The 20625-nt window shown below is 33.7% G+C and overlaps 1 pseudogene; it reads left to right on the forward strand.

Annotated features, from left to right (window-relative positions):
* Positions 1 to 11535: 11535 nt before the first annotated feature.
* On the forward strand, positions 11536 to 15072 carry LOC149559499 (BTB/POZ domain-containing protein POB1-like; annotated as a pseudogene).
* The last annotated feature ends 5553 nt before the right edge of the window (positions 15073 to 20625 follow it).

Here is a 20625-nt window from a genome sequence, read left to right on the forward strand (position 1 = left end):
AAAAAATTATGTGGAAGCTTGATCTCCAACCTCCAACCAATGAAGGTAGGCCTTGAGTTGAGCTCCCTCGATAGTATAATTATCTGCAACCTATTTTTGGTGGGAAAGGTTAGAAATCCAAACCTAGAGATCTATGTCAAATAGATTCATGGCTAGAGCTTCAGTGGTCATACAAATATCTTTAACAGTGGCCTCATAGGATCTCTTGTGGTAAGTGGCCAATTTCCTCCCGTAAATGCAAAGAAACCTCATAGTATAGGTGATGGCATCATTCCACTACTGAATCCACCTAGAGGAGGAGTGGGGCCTAGGTTCAAGATTCCAAGTTTGTAAAATATGAGTAGTGGTGGGTGGATGTGACAACACTAAAGTATTAAGGTAAAACTAAGTTTTACAATTATGAAGTGTGGAAGAATGCCATCTAATAGAGAAGTGGATGGGAAAATGGTCAGAAAGAGTAACATCAAGGAGTGGAGTGATACGTAGCAGACTCGTGTGAGAAAAGGAAAAAAAAGGACTTGGCAAAAATCATAGCACAATCCAACTTTTTAAGAACCTTGTTAGATCCCTCTCGAAAGTTGGACCATATGTACCAGATGCCATCAATCTGATAGCAATGAACATTGGGATCAAAAAGACCTAGCTTGTTCCACATGTAAAACTAGGCTTCTCACTCTCTACTTGACCATCAAAAAGGTAGAAGGCCAACTTTATCAATAGCCATCTCAACCATATTAAAATCTTTGTAGAATATCTAGGTAGCAGGCGACAAAGAATTAGCTAGCCAACTCCACAAGTGTGACTACTCAACTACATCATTAGGGGCATAGACATTGACAATGCCAAAAGAATGATTTTGAAAAGATAGAAAAATCTAAACAACTCTCTGCATGTGGTCAGAACCATGGGAAATAAAAAAAAGAAAAAGCATAGGGGGGAGGAGAATGACTACACCTTGACTAGATTCATGCTGAGAAGAAAAGCTAACACCATCCAAACATATGACATAGTAGGCTGTGTTGAGAAGAAATCTAGAGACTTTGACTTCTTGCAGGCACAAAACATTAATATTGTCATGCGCACAATTGGTATCATGAACAAAATATTTTCTATGGAGGATTGTTAGCCCCCACACATTCCAGGAGAGAAAATTCATTATAAACTAGCTTGCATGAGGAAAATTTGTTATGCAAGAAAGTAGAGGATTCAAATGAGGGGTCACCCAAAGTGATGGTTCTTCATTTATCCCCAGTGATAGAAACTACATTCTAGCCTTCAAGGCTATAAGAGAGATGGAAAGGAAATCATAGATGCTGCTTGAGGCACATAAACCCAAGCAGCTTGGACCTCCAACTATTTTGTCCCCTACAATGCAACGTTTGAAATAGATGGTAGCACAACCATAGGAACCTTAGGTATTATGGACACAAGACGATCTGTACTAGAGCTAGGATAGCTAGGTTCTTGAGAAATAAGACTTGGCTTAGTAGCACCCTTGCCTTTCTTGACAGCTGTTGTCCACTCATCTTTTGTAATGGTTGGAGCCAGTTTGGGTTCTTGAACCAAAGAGAAATTGTGCTCAATAAGAGGACAATCCTTTATCTTATGGCTAGAAAATTGAAAATGAAAGCAAGTATTTAGGAGATTCAGGAGAAGCATCTTTTGGGTAAAGATGGTAGCACCAATCTAAATTTTCATGAATTCTTTAAGGTCCCTAGAGAGGTTGACCTCAACACAGACCCTTCGCTAAGGGTGGGCATTGAAAAATTTATATAGTTCCACAAAAATTACCCATAGTTTGGGCAATTTTTGGGAGGGGAGGAAAGACTACCAAGGGATGGACAGCCTAGGGAACTCTACCCAAACTAGAACCCTAAGTTTGTAGCCATTCAAGACGTAAAAGTCTGGAGACCATCTTTGAAAAAAAAGTAGAGATGAGCAAACTATCCACGAAACATGGTTAAAAATGCTTTTAGCCTGGGAGGGGTTACCAAAAAGAAACAAAAAAAATCCTTTAGTGAGGCTTTGAATCCCTTCAAGGTGAATCCCCTAGGGTTCCAGGCCTTGGTAACCCATTCATGCAGCATGCTTTCAAATGGAGTGTGACACACAAAATACCCAATAAGGGTTTGGGTTTCTAGCCATTGACAAGAAGATTCAAAAGAAGAAATATTCAAAACTAGGTCAGGAGAGGAATTACCTCATGAAATACCTTGGGCACAAATTTGCTTAGGCATTTTCTTGGCAGTGTCATTTTTTCCATGCAACAACAAGTCCAACACTAGCTTTAACTATTGTGCTAGAGAGGGCCGAGGCTATTATATCCTAAAGTAAATTCCCACACTAAATGTAGAATGATAGATAGTGAGGTAGAAAGGGCTTAGATGAAAACCATACAAACCCTAGTAGAGCACATTTTCTACAAAATTTTTATTATTATTCCTACTTCTAAACAATTTCAAGTTAACTTGGTGTCCCATGTCTTTCTTCCACAAAAGGTGTAGGTTCTCCTACTTATAAGTGCATTAAATCTCCTCAAAGTGGAAAAATTGTCACCATTAATCATTCTCTTTATAACCCTTTGCATCCTCAAGATTGTGTTGAGATTAATTTTTATTGGCCATCTCTTACTAAAAAACTACCTAATCATCCTAATCATCTTTATCTAAACTATTAATGTTACAAGGTAGACACTACTCTTGATCATAGCATTCATTATCATCATCCTCTTGCATTTGTCCCTTCTACTCCATCTTTTTCTTCTAAACCTATTTTTCCTTCTATGTTTATTCTTTCAACTACTATGCCTAACCATATGGTCATTCCTTCTTTATAACCTATATCAATTAATCATAAATCTTCTAGTGTGTCTCACAAAACCATTCATAACCAACATGCTCATCAACATTGCACAAATTATCAAGCTAAATCTAAGCTTAAATCTCATTCTCTTGCTTCTCAACTTGCATCTTCATCTCAACCTTTACCCTCCTTTGATCAAAACACTTGTGACTCTTTGGAAGAAGATAATCAAGGTAACATTATAAACATGAAGATTTTGTTTGTATTTTAGATTCTATTTATCTTGATATCGAAGATACTCTAATGAACATGCATGTACTAACAAAGAATTAATATATATATGGATTATATGATTTTCCTAACATGTTTTCTACATGGCTTACAATCACTTCTAGGGATGAGAATAGTGTCTCCCATTAGATTCTGTATATGGAACTAGTTGTGATTCCTATTGTGGTGGACTCCATTACTCTCACAAGTGATAGAAGAGAATCCTAGGGTAGCTAGGAATTATGTATGCTTGAATTTAATTTTGGCTCTTAGTGATGGGAGTTGGTGAATTCAGTTGAAGAATGGTGATGCTCAATCATTTGGTGGTGGTTCTTAGTTGGAGGATGAAGCGTCATCAATTCACTTGGTGACTTATTGAAGGAATTTCTTCATTGAATGGTCTTGGTGGATGAATTTGTGCTCACTAGCTATGCTGACAAGCTAAGTTGGTTTGTATAGTAACAATTGCATTCTTGGTTTATTTGGTTGGTCAACGTATGCATTTAATTTGGATGCATTACTCATAATGTGGATTGATCATTGGTATGTGTGAAGACCTATTTTTGGTCTTTTTCCTTTCTCCTATCTGCATTTAATGGTTGTTCTAATCTAAGTTACAACATAGAGTGTTTTTTTTGCAAGTTCTAGAGAGTTCTATTTGTAAAGGCTAACTTGTGGTCATGATGTATAAAAAGAAGGTATGGGTAGAATTGTAGGATGTGGTAGATGGAAGTGTAGAGAAGGAATTGTGATGTATAAAAGTTGGCAAAGCTAGGAGCTAAGTGTGGGATTAGAAATAAGAAGTTAGTTTGGTGGCTTGTGAGCACAAGTTTAGATTATTCATGGGGTTTCTACTAGATTGTTATGGTGTTGCAAATCTAGGCTAGCTAAGAGTGTTTGGATCTTCCAAGATCTTTTTGAAATTGTTCTTATGTTGTTGATGTATTGCTATTGCTGAGAAGGCCTTACAATTCAGCATATTGCATATACTTATTTATGGAAGGAATAAAAGATTGAATTTTGTTATATCTTGTATTGTGTTGTCCTTCTTCTTAGATTATTTAGTAGCTTGAATGGATAGGCTATTTCTAGAACCTCCAACCTAGTGAGTGCTATCTCAAGTGGTGTCAAAGTGATGGATGATTTGTGTTGGTGTAAAAGTATTTACTATTTACACTTACTTAAGTTTACTTAGGTTAATGTATTATTTTATTATTTATTTAGGTGAGACACTTAGGAGTTTGTGCACTCTCATGAGTTGTCATGTTGACAACATAGCTATTTGCACTCCCTTTTTAGCACATGTTGTCTACAACACTGATTTGCATGCTACACCATTGTAGGCTTATCCTCATATCATCTCAAATACTTCCATGCTTAATGGAGGATAACCCATATCTAGTGGACATGTGCCTAGTTGTATGAATTATCATGTTGTTGACTTCTATGCATTCTAAAAGCTCTCTAAAAGCCTTTATATATAGGCACTCCTAGTGTACTTTCATATGGCATATTGAATAAATATATCATCATTCTAATCATACTCTCTCTTTGGTCTATTGTTGTGCTTTTGTTTGAGTTCCTTGGTCTTGGGTGAATTCTACCCTAAGCCAAATTCTTACATGGTATTAGAGCTCAAGGAGATTCTCTACACATAGCCATTCAAGATTATTCATGCTTTAGCACCTCAACTTGAATCTAGAGAATTTGCAAAAAATTGGGAGCATCTAGAGCTAGATCTAACCTTGCCATTGTGTTCAGAATGTTGATTTAATGAAGATTGACAATAAATTTGGCTATGTTGGGCTAAATTTGATTGTGAGGCAATTTTTTTTTGCAAACCAACACCCAAAGGCATTGATTTCCAATTGGGTATGGTTATTTTCATATCTGAATTTTCTTAAATCTTTGCAATTTATTTTCAAATTGGACATTTTTAGATTTTTTGCCCAATCAGAGAATTTTTTTTTGTAGAACTGGGTAGTCACACCCCAACTCTGCAATTTCTATGGAATATTCTATTTATTGTAGGGAATATTCAAATTTTGTATTGGGCAGGCTTCTATTCTAATTTTTGGGTTGTACTACACAAATTTTTGAACTCCACGAGTTTCTTATTGTAAATAGCTAAGGAATAGATTGCATGTCCCATGTGGGACTAAAACATGGCATAACCTGCCAGTGTTTAACACATTCCATCCTCTACTAAGATTCTAGCATGGCTTTTATAAACTCCAATAGGCAATCAAAATTTTGCTTGCTTTATGACATTTCTGGTGATGGTGAACACATTCAAAAAAATTTGTGATAGAACAACAAAAATTAGCTCGTGCACTAGAAATTTGGTGACTGTCCAATTTTTCCAGTGTTGATTTGCACTTTCTGCTATTTTTTTGAAGTCTACATGCAGTAGTCACTCTAGCTACCATGCGATCATGCAGCATCAATAGTCTTCCACCCATGTGGATGAATAAAATTTTGCCACCTGTGCAAATTTTTAACCCACTTAGCACCTACGTGTAGCTCCAGTCAGCATTTTTTATGCTACCACATCAGCTAGACATGTCAAATAATTATGCATAGTCTATACACTGACATCACCATCTGTACTACTGACATCAACACTGACATCATCACAGGGGTGGAAGTTGCTGATGTCATCATTTTACAAGCCCAAAAGTGATGGTTCTATGATCATCATTCTAGGCCAAATTTGAATTGCTACATTGGCCATATAATCATCAAATTTAACCCCATCTTTTGTTGATTCAACCCTTCTCTAGATTGATTTTTGATTTTGCAGTCTTTCAGAGGTCATATCTTAGTCATCCAGACTCCAAATCAAGTGCAATTTTTTTGAAATTGGGTAAAATTTCCTAAATGTTTTAGTGGTGTAGCTCTTTTCTAGTTCTGGTGCAAGGATTTTTTAGATATTTTATTTGTTGGCAATTGTACCTATATAATCTTGCATTTTACAACTTCAAATGCTCTGTACAGGCACATCTAGAGTCAAAAATAGGTTCCATTTTTTTTGAAAGTGTGTTATTTTTTGTCTACTTTCCAAATGTGTAGTCAAATTCTAGGGTTAGGTGGACAAAAGTTGTCACTTTCAGAAATAGGTTCTTTCTTTGCTTTTTATTACTTTAGAATTGTAGCACATTGTAAAGTTCCAAACTTGTAATCCATTAAGAGGTTGTAATAAGAAAAATCATAAGTCCACGAAGGCAAAAAATTTGCATGTGGCCATTGTAATTGCACTACTTATAAAGTGTCAAAAGCATCTTTTTTTTTTTGGAGGGGGGAGGGGTTGGGTTTCTTGATTTAGTGAAAAGGGGGGGGCAACTTTTCTTTCATTGTCTGAATTATGGTAAATTTTAAGTTTCCAAAATTAACTACACCAAAATATGCTATGTGGTCCATCAAAATGTGGTATCATTTAATGCACAATGGAGTTTCTCAATATGTAGATGGTACTCTTCTTAAACTAGCAAGTGATAAAGTATCAACAAGTGATATTTTAGCTTGGGTAGCAATGTATAGGAAAGCCCTATGTGATATGTGTTTGGGGGTTGATGACAAGATCATGTATCAAATTAAGAAGTGTTATACATCCAAGGAAGCTTGGGATACCCTCAAAAACCTATATGATAAAATTTCTGAAGAGGATGGTTTCAAAACTGAAGATGAGATTGTCTCCTTAGATCCTAAGTCATTTGATTCTATACAGGATTTCATCATTAAGGTGAATGAACTAAGGACAAAGCTTTTTGATTATGGGAGTTCTATTAAAGATGACAGATTGATCTACCTTATACATAACAAGCTACCATCAAAGTATTTCACATTTGTTTCTTCTTTTAACACCTCAAAGACTACATTACAATCTGCCTATAAGAAAGTCACTTTTGATGAATATGATGATCTATTGCATACAGAAGAAAAGAAGTTGAAATCAATGGGGATTCTAAATTCACCTAAGTCTAAAGCATTGGTGGCCAATAATGAGGGTTCTCAAAATTCAGTTGGATAGTCTTCAAATAAAGTAAAGGGTAAGACTAAGAAGTGGAAGAAAAAATTAGAGGATGTAGAAAAGACAACACCATGATCCAATCAACAAGGCAAGTCTTCCTCAAATTCAAACAATAAGGAGAAGAAAAAGTGTGCCTATTGTAAGAAAATGGGTCATAAAAAACATGAGTTTATCTCAAGAAGATTGATGAGTTGACCAACATCATGAAGAAACATAATGTTCCACTACCTAATGCTTACAAGGAGAAAGGGTCTTCTTCAAATTCAAAGGGTAAAGGGCAACCACTCGTGGCTAATTCATGGCTGATTCAAACTCCTCAAAGGAATGGATACTTGACTTAGGTGCCTCATATCATATGGGTTCTTCAAAGAAGGATTTTTCTTCATTGAAGTAATCAAAGGTACCACACATCTTTGTAGGAGATGATACCAAAATGGAAGTTAAAGGGAAAGGAAACATCAAGATGGAAATTAGAGATTTTCAAGATGTTCTCTATGTTCCAAACCTAAGTTCAAATCTCCTATCAATTTACAAAATCACTCACCTTGGAGATGGTCATAGAGTTGAATTCCTTCCTAACTTAGTACATGTGCATAGTCTAAAAGATGACTCCTTGGTTGCAGTGGGGAAAGTGAATTATAACAAATAGTTATACTCTTTCTCCTATTTTGTGCCCAAGTATCCTTTAAAGGCCTTATTAAGACAATCAAATTCCAAAATCCAATTATGACATGAGTGGTATGGGCATCTTTCCTTTCGCTATCTTTAGCAACTTTGCACAAACAGAATGGTCAAAGGTCTAGCCCAAATCAACTTTTCCCATGGTGAATGTTCAACTAATTTAGTGGATATGAATCCAGAGGGGAAGTTACCTAAATGGAAGTCTTTAAGAGAACTAGTTGTTCTACATATGGTTCACATGGTATTAGCAAGTCCTTTTGCAATGACATTAGTCAGCCAGGGCTGCCATATACTTACTTTATTTGATGACTTTTCAAGATACACTTGGGTCTACTTTCTTCCTAACAAGAATGAAGTGTTGGACAAGTTTCTAGCATTCAAGACTCATGTTAAATAGAAGTTGAGGAAAGCCATCAAAGTTCTAAGAATGGACAATGGAAGCATGTATGTGAATAGAAGACTGAAAGAATTTTGTAGACTTGAGCGAATTAATCTTCAGAATCTACTAGCATTCAGTCCACATAAGAAAAATGTTGTAGCATTGAGGATCCACACTCTCAAATCTATGGCAAGTTGCATGATACAAGCTAAGTCTCTAGATCCATCACTAGAAGTCGAACCAATTAGTAGTGCCACTCACATTCTTAATCAATCTCCTCATCTAGCCTTAGATGGAAAGACTCCTTTTGAGGCATGGCATGGTAGAAAAACTATTGTGACACACTTTTGAGTCTTTGGTTGTCCTACATGGGAAAACACATCTTCCAGGGGATGCATACATACTATGTGTAAGCCTTGTACTTTCATTTGTTATGAAGATGGTGTGAAGGCATACAAACTATTGGATCTAGAGACAAATTAGATTTTTGTGGAGAAGGATGTACACTTTGAGGAAAGTTCACCAATCTTGTCATCTAATCATCTCCACACATCATACCATGTGGAAACTGATAGTGACATTAACAAGAGTGCTTCAACATATTTATACACATGGGGTTCTATCGACAATTACAATGAGAGGTCACTACATCAGTATTCTCCACATGCATATATAGCCATAGTGATAGGTGCAACACAATAGGGTACATGCATTCTTCCAGGTCCAACTTCAATGATAGATTTGGGGGACAGTATTGATGATCTGCCTCTTCTTCTTGATGCAGTAGCACCTTCTTTAGTTGTCATGAGGGCTCCATCTAACCATCTTGTTCATTCTCTACATGATTGATCATTATAGGTTGAAGTGATTGTGGATACTTATGATCAGCAATTGCAGAGGGCTTCTTCATTAGCTAAGGAGATAGATAGTTCCTTGAGATAGGTTCTTCAGCTAGTTGAGTAGGTTCTGGAGACATCACTTATCCATGGGATTCTTTCAACACATAGTGGAAGTGTCTCATTTGTACCCTTGGCCTTGTTTCTTCCTAAGGAGAGGAACACCATTCTGCAGTCTTGGATCAGCTTCTTCATCAGAGCAGTCACTAGTTGGCATTCTTCTTTGGGGGAGGAGCCTATCCTATCTCTCTTTCTCTTCTCAGCATTATCTATTGTATATACTAGATGTATGTCATAAGGGGGGGGTTTGGTGTCTTGATTACTCCATCCATCCATACAACATGTGTGTTTTTCATCTCTCTTTTTTTGGGGGAGGATTTTTCCCATGAGGTTTTCCCTCTTTCTCTGCTTTATGAGAGATTGCATATCAATATGTACATGGGTACCTATCATGGCCTAGTAGCCGAGACCCATCCTGCATTGCATCCTAGATTTCATAAGTTTAAGGGCATTCCCCTAAGTTGCACTTAAGGGGGGGAGGGGGTGTGTTGGTGTAAATAAGTATTTACTATTTATGCTTACTTAAGTTTACTTAGGTTAATGCATTATTTTATTATTTATTTAGGTGAGACACTTAGGAGTTTGTGCACTCTCATGAGTTGTCATGTTGACAACACAGAAGTATGCAACTCTATTTCAGCACATGGTGTCTATAACACTAGAGTTTTCATCATTTACTAAGTTGTCATGTTGATAACATAGTTATTCGCACTCCCTTTTTAGCAAATGTTGTCTACAACATTGATTTTCATGCTACACCATTGTAAGTTTATCCTCACATCATCGTACTTACTTCCATGCTTAATGGAGGATAACCCATATCTAGTGGGCATGTGCTTGGTTGTATGACTTATCATGTTGCTGACTTCTATGCATTCTAGAAGCTCTCTAGAGGCTTTTATATGTAGGCACTCCTAGTGTACTTTCATATAGCATATTGAATGAATATATCATCATTCTGATCATACTCTCTCTTTGGTCTACTATTGCACTTATGTTTGGGTTCCTTGGTCTTGGGTGAATTTTGTTCTAAGCCAAATTCTTACAATTTGGTTGGGAGAAGCTAGAGATTTTGTACAAATTGTATTATAGATATGCAATCCCACACTTTTGAAACCCTAGCTTAGTTGTTTGTGCAAGGTAATAGGTTGTAATCTTACTTCTAGACAACTCTGTGGTTTGTCACAAGGTGGTTAGTTGGGATTTTTTGCTATGGATTTTCAAAGATTTTGGAAGATTCCTCTAAGAATACTAGACCTTGTGGTGATTGCAGATCTCCATGATGCAGTAAAGACCAAGATAATGGGAAGGTTAGATCATATATTAGATCTAAGATGCCAACAATGAAGAATGAGATGGTCATGGAAATCATGATGGCTATAACTTATTTGTCAAGGAACCTTGGGACAGAGGATGGTTATGAAGATTTTTTTGAAGACTTTAAGGATGTTAGATCTAGTAGAGAAGATAGAGTGAATTGGTTTGATAGATCTATGGAAGATAGAGATCATCAATTGGAAATATCTATAGCACATTTGAGTATAAGGTATCAAATAGAGGTTTCTAATGGTTTCTAATTTTTAATTAGGTACACTAAAAATCGAGGACTTGATTAATTGGATCGATGAGCTAGAAGACTAATTTGAGTTGGAAGATATTAGAGACCCTCTTAGAGTGAGGATAACATAGACTAAGTTGAAGGGGCATGTTTCTTTGTGGTGGAAAGAAGTGTAGCAAGATAAAGAAGAAGAACGTGAGATGAAGATCACTTGGTGGAGGTTGATGGCGGAAAATTGAAGGAAAAGTTTATTCTTGTCGACTCTAAAATTAAGTTATTTAGGAAGTTATAGAACTTGGAGTAGAAGGAGATTAGTGCAAAAGACTATACTAAGGAGTTTTACAAGTTGACTATTTGGTCTGGACATAGAGAACTTTATAAGGAAAAGGTGGCTTGATATATTAATGGTTTGAGATTCACTATCCAAGATGAGATTTGTCTATTGTAGATTGATTCAATTGCAAATTATTATTAGTATTCCCTAAAGGAAGAAGATAAGTTGAAGAGGAGACATCAAGGTAATTCCCAAAGGAAGGAGAAGAAAGAACACTTTGTGATAGAAAAATCAATGGTTGAGGATGGACTGTAACCTATTGAACTAAAGAGAAGAACATGTAGAGATGGATTTATAGGTACTTGCTACAAATGTGGAGAACATAGATCATTTGAATGTCCCCATGTAAATAGAAAGGTTGGTGATAATAGGAATGTTGTGGTGAATAAAATGTTGGAGAATGAACCTGGGGTAGAGGAAAACTTTTTGGCTCGATGAGTACTACTTAGTAAGAAGGTGTTGAAACCTTGTCAGAGCAGAAGTTTGTTCAAAGTCTGATGTAAATCAAAAGGTAAATGTTGGAATATGATTGTGGATAGTGGTAGTACTAATAACATTCCTACATGTCATATTTCTTGTATATATTTCTATTTTATCTCTTTATATATATATTTAAAAAGAATTTATAATTTATAATATTTCTATTGAATATAATAAATATTACTAATCATTTTAATTTTATTTATTTATTATAATAATTTAAATATTAAATAGTATATTAATTAAGGATAATTATTTACCCATCTAAAAAGTCAAATTCATAGAATTTCATATGAGATACATTTCCAATATGCTTGAAAAGAATTTGGATGTCTCGGATTAACATGCATGTAGGTACATCTATATATAGTTGGAATGATGAACTTGTATTTGGTGTCTATTCTCATTTAGTTTGGAACTTCTTTAATGAAATATTTGAAGACAACCAATCTATTCAAAATAACACACATTGTGCTAGATCATCAATTTCTCTAAACCTGTTTAAAATTGATTTTATTATATTTATGTATTTTTTATAAAATTATAGAATTACTCAAATATTGAAACTTTAATTTCACCAAGATGAGTTACTTCTATCACTAAAGCATGCTCCCAACTACACTCTCACTCCCTTTGAAACATGAGAAAATGCTAACAATCAAAATTAATTGTCAACATAATCATTGTTTTATAATAATTGACATAATCAGTTATCTATTTAATTTTATAATTTAACCAATGAATACTATATTCTATCAATTGATCTATATTAATTAAATAAAACCGTGAGACTATTTCTTCAGTCCACTAGTATCTAACCTCTATCTAAATATAGTTTTAACTGGCACATAAATACAAGAAATAAATTCAATGTTATATGGAGTTTACAAAATTTCAAATTACCATAAAAATAATAAACCTGCAAAGACACTCTACTGACCATCCATAACTACAATTCAGTCAGTATGGCAATTTTCATTCCCAAATCACAAATGATCAATCAGTAAAATCATTCTTAAAAAACAATGAATTGTCAATCATTACTAAAATACTTGAATAACATAGAATATATCAGAGAACGTGTACATTTCGAATAAACATGAAACAAATTTGTTAAATAATAATGTGAAATCAATCGAAATCAAAGCTATTTTCTAAACAACATCAAGCAAATATCTGTTATATATTCTCAAAATATAAACGGAGCTTTTCATTAAGAAACTACAATAGCTATCACCAAATTGACGCATCCTTTGTACTTGGACATGTCATTACGGTGTCTATATAAACTCTGAAAATTCTCTACTCAGTATAAAAATGTCTAAAACTTTGCATTTTAATTAGTTTCACCTTTAAGAGAGAAACCCAAAAAAAAACAATACACACCATAAATCTTCAACAAGTTGTAAAGAATATATACTCTGCAGTGATAACACTTAATTTGAGTTCATTGTTGTTGAGATAATGTCAGCAGAAGAAAACTTCTCCTTCGCCTTGAACAATGTGGCATTTTCTGATCGTTTACTGCGAATTGAGATCATGTCTGGCGTTGTTTATGATAGAGAAGAATTCTTTTCACCCAAATCAACACCTGCTATTTTCAAAGATCCTTTCCATATGTCTTCAAATGGTAAGTCCTTATAAGAACTGTATGTTTGATCTCTTCCTTTCAATACCATATAACCAAATAACATATCAGCTCTTCAATAATATTATGTTTGGTATATTTGGTTGACAGAAAGTGATTTTACCACCGAGATGGATTGCTTTTCCTCCACCAAAGTCGTTAATGTACATGTCAGCTCAGCAATTTTGGCTGCAAAAAGCCCATATTTTTACAATGTAGGAATGTTTCACCTCCTTAAGTGTAACACTTTTTGAGCTGTATACTTTTCTTTATGACTTAAAACGCCTGGAAAATAAAATATTTATTTTTATGATATTGGTTGAGTAATTCGATTAAAAAAATTAGTTATAATTTGTAGTAATATCACAATTTGACACTTCAATTTTTTCTTGTGAAATGAAGCTTTTTTCAGATGGTACAGTTGAATTTAGACAAAGAGTTGTTACTCTTCATTTAAATAGTGCAGGTATATTTACTTCAACACTACTTTCTCTCAAACATAAGTAATTTATATGAATGTTCAAACTGCTAACATACATAGAAAGTTGGGTAATTGCAGAAGAAGAGGCTTTTATGGATCTATTAAATTTTATGTATTGTGGAAAGCTCAAAGCCAGGACAACAATTGCACTACTGGATATGTTGATGGTTGCCCATAAATTTGAGGTTATATCATGTGTGCATCATTGCATCAATGCCTTGAGTCCGCCAATAACAATAGAAAATGCATTACTGATTATGAGTCTACCATCTAATTTGCATACAGCTGATGCAGTTCAACCATTGATTAATGCTGCAAAAAGATTTCTTGAACAGAACTTTATGATGATTCAAGGGTAAGTTTTCTTGGAAGAAATAATATTAACATGTTAATACCTTGTACACCAACAAAAAGAGTTCAACCATTGATTAATGCTGCAAAAAGATTTCATGAACAGAACTTTATGATGATTCAAGGGTAAGTTTTCTTGGAAAAAATAATATTAACATGTTAATACCTTGTAGACCAACAAAAAGAGTTGTTACATCTCTTAAGTATTGTATTTCATGTACCTCTACCAATATTCATTTTAGTTTATCTTCTTTCATTATTTAAAATCTTACTTTAAGAAAGATCTTAGGTCTAATGTTAACTATTCAATATTGAAAATGTTGTAGCTTTGAAGGAGAAATAACTTTGCCCGTCCTTCAAGAGATTTTGTCGAGTGATGATTTGCAAGTTAGATCAGAAGACATCCTTTATGATTTTGTCATGGAGTGGAGTAGAAAACATTATCCAAATGATGTTGAAAGAAGAGAAGTGTTGAACAAGAAGCTAGTCTACTTGTTACATTTCCCCTATATGTCCAAGGAGAAGTTGAAAGAAGTATTTTCAAGTGGAGAATTTGATTATGTGGGTACATTGAAATTAATGCTGGAAGCACTTCTTTACAAAGATGAATCTACATATAGAAGGAAAAGTCGCAACTCACAAGAATTTAACCATGAAATGTTTCGTGAACGAGCTTACATTAATAAACCTATCAGGATTGTGAAGATTGATGAACCTCACAAGGAGTGCATGATATTCTGGAATATAAAAAGAAATGAATGCTTAACATTGCTTGATAAGCGTAAATCTCTATCATCTCAACTTATCTATTTTGGAGGTCATTTGTTTCTTCTAAAAGCTTTTGCTCCAAAAAAACAAGGAAGGTTTCCCTATCTCCTTTGGACTATGCATTGAAATGGCAAGTGATGCTGAGATTACTCTAGAATATATTTTTTCTTGTCGTTTAAATCCTACATGTAACTTTCTCATGAGGTCTCGTGCCATTGAAAATTTGAATTGCAAAAAGATGGTTGGTTCTCTAGACCTATTTAGTATGAAATGGTCAGAATTTATATCTGACAATAATTCATACTTTATAGAAAATGTTCTCTACTTGCGCATCTTGCTTATTTTAAGAACATAATTATCTTTTGTTTCCACTGTATCACCTATTTTACAATAAAAATCAAGTCTACATGTTCTTTTCTTCTCAAGTGAAATACAATTTTTTTTCTAAAAAGAATAACTCTTGATCAAAAATATTATTATTATTTTATTTGAATTAAGTTTTAGAGTTCTTATAATTATTTTTACAAATTTGATAATCTATGTATATATTATTTTTAAATAGAATACAAATATATACATTTTAACCTCCAAGACCGTTACCTAGAAAATTTAATATATAAAAGTTAGTTAAAAATTAAATAAAGTTTGATCATTAATTGAAAAACATATACATTTTACATCAATAATACACAACTTATTCTTCCATTCCATTAACATGAAGCTATTATTGTATTTGTGATTAATTTTTTTCTACTTCAACCAATGAACTCTAAGTATTTCTATTTTTAATTATAAGTTTTAAGTTTTCTAATGTTTGTGTTAGATTTTTAATTTTTTAAATCATAAAATTTGTTTTACCTAAGCTTGGTGGCTCAAACATTTTGGGTCTTATAAGAACGATAACCACTACCCTTATAGTATGATGATATTTGAGGACAAAATATATATTAAAATATTAATCTTGTAAAAGATAATGAATAAAGTTACAATAGTAACATATGATAAATATAAATTTATTATTGATTATAAATATGAAAATTTTAAAAAATATAAAATTTATTTTTATTTTATGTAAACTTTTTCGAGAATCAATCTATCTAATTACCAAATCAACTTTATAAACATAATTATTAAATGACAATAATGGCTAGTTCTCTCCTAATTTTAAATGAAATATTAAAATACATTAACAACCTATAAATCTAAAATTATTAAACCTCAATTAACTAGTTATTATCATTTTCAAAAGCATATAATTTTTTTGATAAAAGAATATTTATAAGATGAATTGAATCTTACCAATCAAATTATAATAAATCTTGTATTTATATAATTCTTACCACTTCTACACATGATATTTTGAAAAATAATTCTACATAGTTTCTATCCCTTATAATTTCTTGTTACAACTAAATCAACTTACCAAACAATCTTATCATTCAACAAAATTAAGAACTAAAATATTAACCAACCATTGATTAAAATACACACACACACACACACACACATATTCTCACTATTTCCTAACTATTAATTTAACTATTTTCTAACTATTAAATTAACTTATGACAAATACAAGCTTTTATAAATATATTGATGCATCTGTTAATTCATAATAAGCCACTAGATTGACATTTGTGCACTCACATAATATATGGCAAATTTCTTTTAACTTTAAACTACAACAAGTTGTACACTTGACAACACTCTTAAATTCATTATGGTTGAGATAATGGCAGTAGAAGAATTGAGATAATGGCAGCAGAAGAAGGCTTCATATTGCTTTTTCTGACCCCTTAACTCTCGATCTTTATAAAGACCCTAGAAACATCTTCAGACGTGTTAGTTCATATTTTTCACAGTCGCCATTTTCATTATTTATCTTTGGTTCACTCTTATTTTCACATTTTTAGTTTGAACCATTGGTTCTATCAAGTGTCAAACCCAAAAATGAAGTTGTACTAACATTTTCATATCTACCCAACTTTGTTTTAGGAAAATTCCTCCCTCAAGCTAAATTGTTGACCAAGTCCTCTTCAGCCAACCTTAACCGAAAGTGTTATTTTTTAAAGGACCATCTTATTAAGGTTTAGAAGGTTTCTTGGTAGAATTCATGAGTCTCCTTGTACTCCTTGAACCTTTTATTCCCCTTATACCAAGTTCAAAGAACACTAAGTTACATTGAACCACTTGTACCAAAGGAACTAGTTCATGAGTTCAATGCATTGTTCATTCCTCAAAGCAAAGTCCCTTTGTGGGCCCACTTAACATGCCATGTATGCATGTGGTATATAAGACACACAACACTTAGTTGCCTAGTCATGTATGACATGGTCATGGGTAATGTCATGATCTAAAAGGTAAGTACAAGCAATTAATGTTGAAGTAAGATCTCCATCAATGATCACACTAGAGCTTTGATTTAAAGGTGCAAAAATAAAGATTTGGCACATGTAAAGGGGTAATTATTTGAAAGTACTTGCCTCTCAGTTTAATGTTAGTACCTAATTTGTCCTGTCATCTTTCCTTCATGGCATGCCAAAATTATTTCTGTCCTCTACATAATTAATACCCATTTCCTCTTTTTTGAGATGCATCAAAAGGGAAATTTTCTAATTTAAAAAAAGGAACATTGAGTTTTTTTTCTTGTTCAAGAAAAATAGTCAAAGGAAAAATGAAGAAAACAAGCCTTCTTCCATAGTTGGAATGGTCGTCGCTCTTTAGGTAATACTTCCCTTTTTTTATTATTTTTCTCCCGCATATCGAGCAAATCATACTTGTGGTTATTTCTTTGCTTTCAAATTCAAAGTAAAGCTCCTAAATCATGAAGTCCACACTACATCTATTTAGGAACACTTATAGTTTGCAATGTAGGTCCCCAATAATAGCTAATATAGACTTGTTAGGATTTGATTTGGTAAGTGTTTCTAAAAGATTATGTGGAAGATTGGCTAAACTTTTCTCTACTAAAGTGTTAGACACAAACCTACTCATGGACCCCACTTTTCTGCCAACTTATCCCTATCCAAAATTGATTCAAGAGACCATACATATGTACAATGTGTCTAAAGGAAATATATTGAAGAAAGATGGAATTTTTTTTGTTGAATATCAATAGGGAGACTATATCTAGCTTATTTCACCTAGAAGAGAAACAATTTCGTAACCTTACCTCAGCCTTGTCTGCAATTAGATTTTCTAAGAAAGCAAGTGATTATGGGAATTTCCTAGCAAAAAGCTAGACCGAGTCCTTCTATAAAGGTTGTTCAAGGTTACCCAAAACCTTGAAGAAGAGCCTAATAACTACTAAGGTTCAAGACATAATGGTTCTTTTACATAGGATTTGTAAGTCTCCTGATGTGTTTGTTTCTAAAGATTAGATGTACTTCTATATTCAAATTATGTTAAAAGGTTCACAATTTCTAGACTACATGGAATTAATAGCTAGCTCTCTCAGAGATCAATTGAAAAGTGCTTTAAATTTGAAAAAGGACTTTTCACATCATCTTATTTAATGTACATGCTAGCTACCACTTAGGACTTTCAATATTTTCCACATGAACCCTAGACTGAGAGTATCACCATATATAACTATTATCCATTATTGCATAAAGAAAAAGTCTTGGAAGACTTTAGAAAGGTTCATGATGTATTTTCTAGAAGATTGTGTTTTGACATGAAAAGCTCCCTACAACATAGATTATCATCTGAGTCTCAAAGGCTCATCCAATCTTTTGGTAGCTTATACATCCAATTCTCAAGGTTTACTTATCTGAGAGTAGGAGGTTTTGATGAGGAACCTATACATCTTCTTAGATTTTTCCTTGATTGTTTCATCTTGGCAAAAGTATCACATCAATTGGCCACTTTGATAAAAACATTCTTAGCCGAAGAGGCTCGTGACATCATTTTTCCACTTAAGCTAAGTAAATTAACACGTGGAAGCATGGAAGATGAAAATGTATAAGTTCTAATCTGGTTAAATTTGGTTTTGGTTCCTATCAGGCTAGGCTAGATATTGAGAGCAAAGGAATTATTCATAGCCTGTTTGACACCCATGCAAAGAATATACATGTACCCACTATGGAAGATTTTTGGGAAGATTGTACTGATGAGTTTGAGGTGAAGAGTACTGGGTTATCCAAGCTCATCATTTCACAAATCCATTATTTTCAATTGAATTTGAGTATAGATATTATAGTCATAGAAAAAGATAGGATAAGCATCTTAGCTCCCCAAAAAATTGAACCAGTTAATTTTTCTATAGATTGGAATTGTAAAGAAGAAGACAATATTCTTGAAAGGACAATAAATGTGATTAAAAAGACAAATTCTTCGTTGAGAATGAAAAAATATACACGTGCTAATTTCTAGGTTGACCTTGTTTCTAATGTTGGTATTACAATTTCATGTAGTAGAAGGCCATCAATGATCTCTAAGAGCAAGATCCATAATCACCCTCTTGTGTGGAAAACTCACTCTAGCAAGAAAACTAAAATGTCTGTGCCAGTAAGTTTTCATCAAGTGATTCAAGTTGATGGAGAACAAGACAAAGACAAAGGTGGAGAGCTCATTGATAATAGCTAGAGAGTTCAAATGACTTGGGTTTGTCTCCTCCAAGGATGCAGATTGTAGACACCCTAGAAAAGGCTATCAAATTGCAATGAGATGCTATCAATCCTAATTGGCTTGTGGCTTCTGTGAATAGGAAAAGGAGTCTAGTTCCAATATCCTTTCCAGTTGATGATATCATGAGTAGCTATACTAACAAGGATCCCAAGCCCAAAATGACCAAAAGCACAAGCAAGATAACCTTTGATAGTGCTATTGGTAGAAGCATAGCCGAAGTAGCCACTTACAACAAAAAAGAGGGAGCTGATAAGCTGGACTTGAGAAACTTTGAAATTATGTGCACTGACTTAGGGGTAATGAACCATGAAACAAAAGAACATTGCATAGAGATGTCTACGAAAAAAATTGTGCTAGAAGCACAAAAGGATAAAATTGAGAAGAGAAAGCTAAAAACTAAAAATAATGCAATGGCTGAATATATAAATTCATTGAAAGGAAAAATTTTAGTCCCTACTAATTAGTCTCAACTTGCCTTTGATTCCAACACCCCTAAAAATCAATTGCTATTAAATTATTTAAAGAAGGGGAAAATGATGACATCTGCAGTGTCTAGTTGGTTTAACCTGATAATGAACCAAGTCACTAAACTCATGCATAATTTGCATGAAATCATTTCTCTGGTTGTGATGTATCCCATGTTCAATCTAGGACTTGGAAAATAAAGGTTGAGAAACTATCATTCATGGTAACCCAATTGGTGGAAGTGAAATATTTTGGACTAGAAAAGTTCCTCGAAGAGAATCCGTTACAACATGTTTATGGAGGATTAATTCAAGTTCTAAGGAAGAATATAGCATGGAGGGTATCCAATTATACTTCTACAATCTCAAGGATGCAATCATGCAAAACAGATTTCAAAGCATTACTAGAGTAGGTAGGTGGGGATTTTCAGTCCATTAGTTTGACTTTGCCTACTTCCCTTAAAAGATGAGGATTTGATCAATAGATAATGATCAAAAAACATGAAGAATGCATGAATTCTATAAAAGAAAAAATTGATTTCACATCATTTGACTTCTCCAAGGTGGCCAAAGGTGAAGTGATGTCAGGAATCTACACTTTTTGATTCCCTAGTTACCTAGATATTGTGAACAAAATGAAGTTGGACAAAGACATCTAGAAGAACCATCTATAGAGCATCAAGAACCCAAATACGATGACCATGAATGAATTCATGAATGCCTTTAGGATGTGAAAGTTGGCACATGGGCAGGGCGATGCTAAGATGTTAACGATGCTAAAGAAGAGGAAACTGCTTGACCAATCGATAGATGAT

The sequence above is a fragment of the Cupressus sempervirens genome, chromosome 5, assembly GCF_028749045.1.
Source record: "Cupressus sempervirens isolate cs-2001-9-10 chromosome 5, ASM2874904v1, whole genome shotgun sequence".
NCBI classification, from domain to species: domain Eukaryota; kingdom Viridiplantae; phylum Streptophyta; class Pinopsida; order Cupressales; family Cupressaceae; genus Cupressus; species Cupressus sempervirens.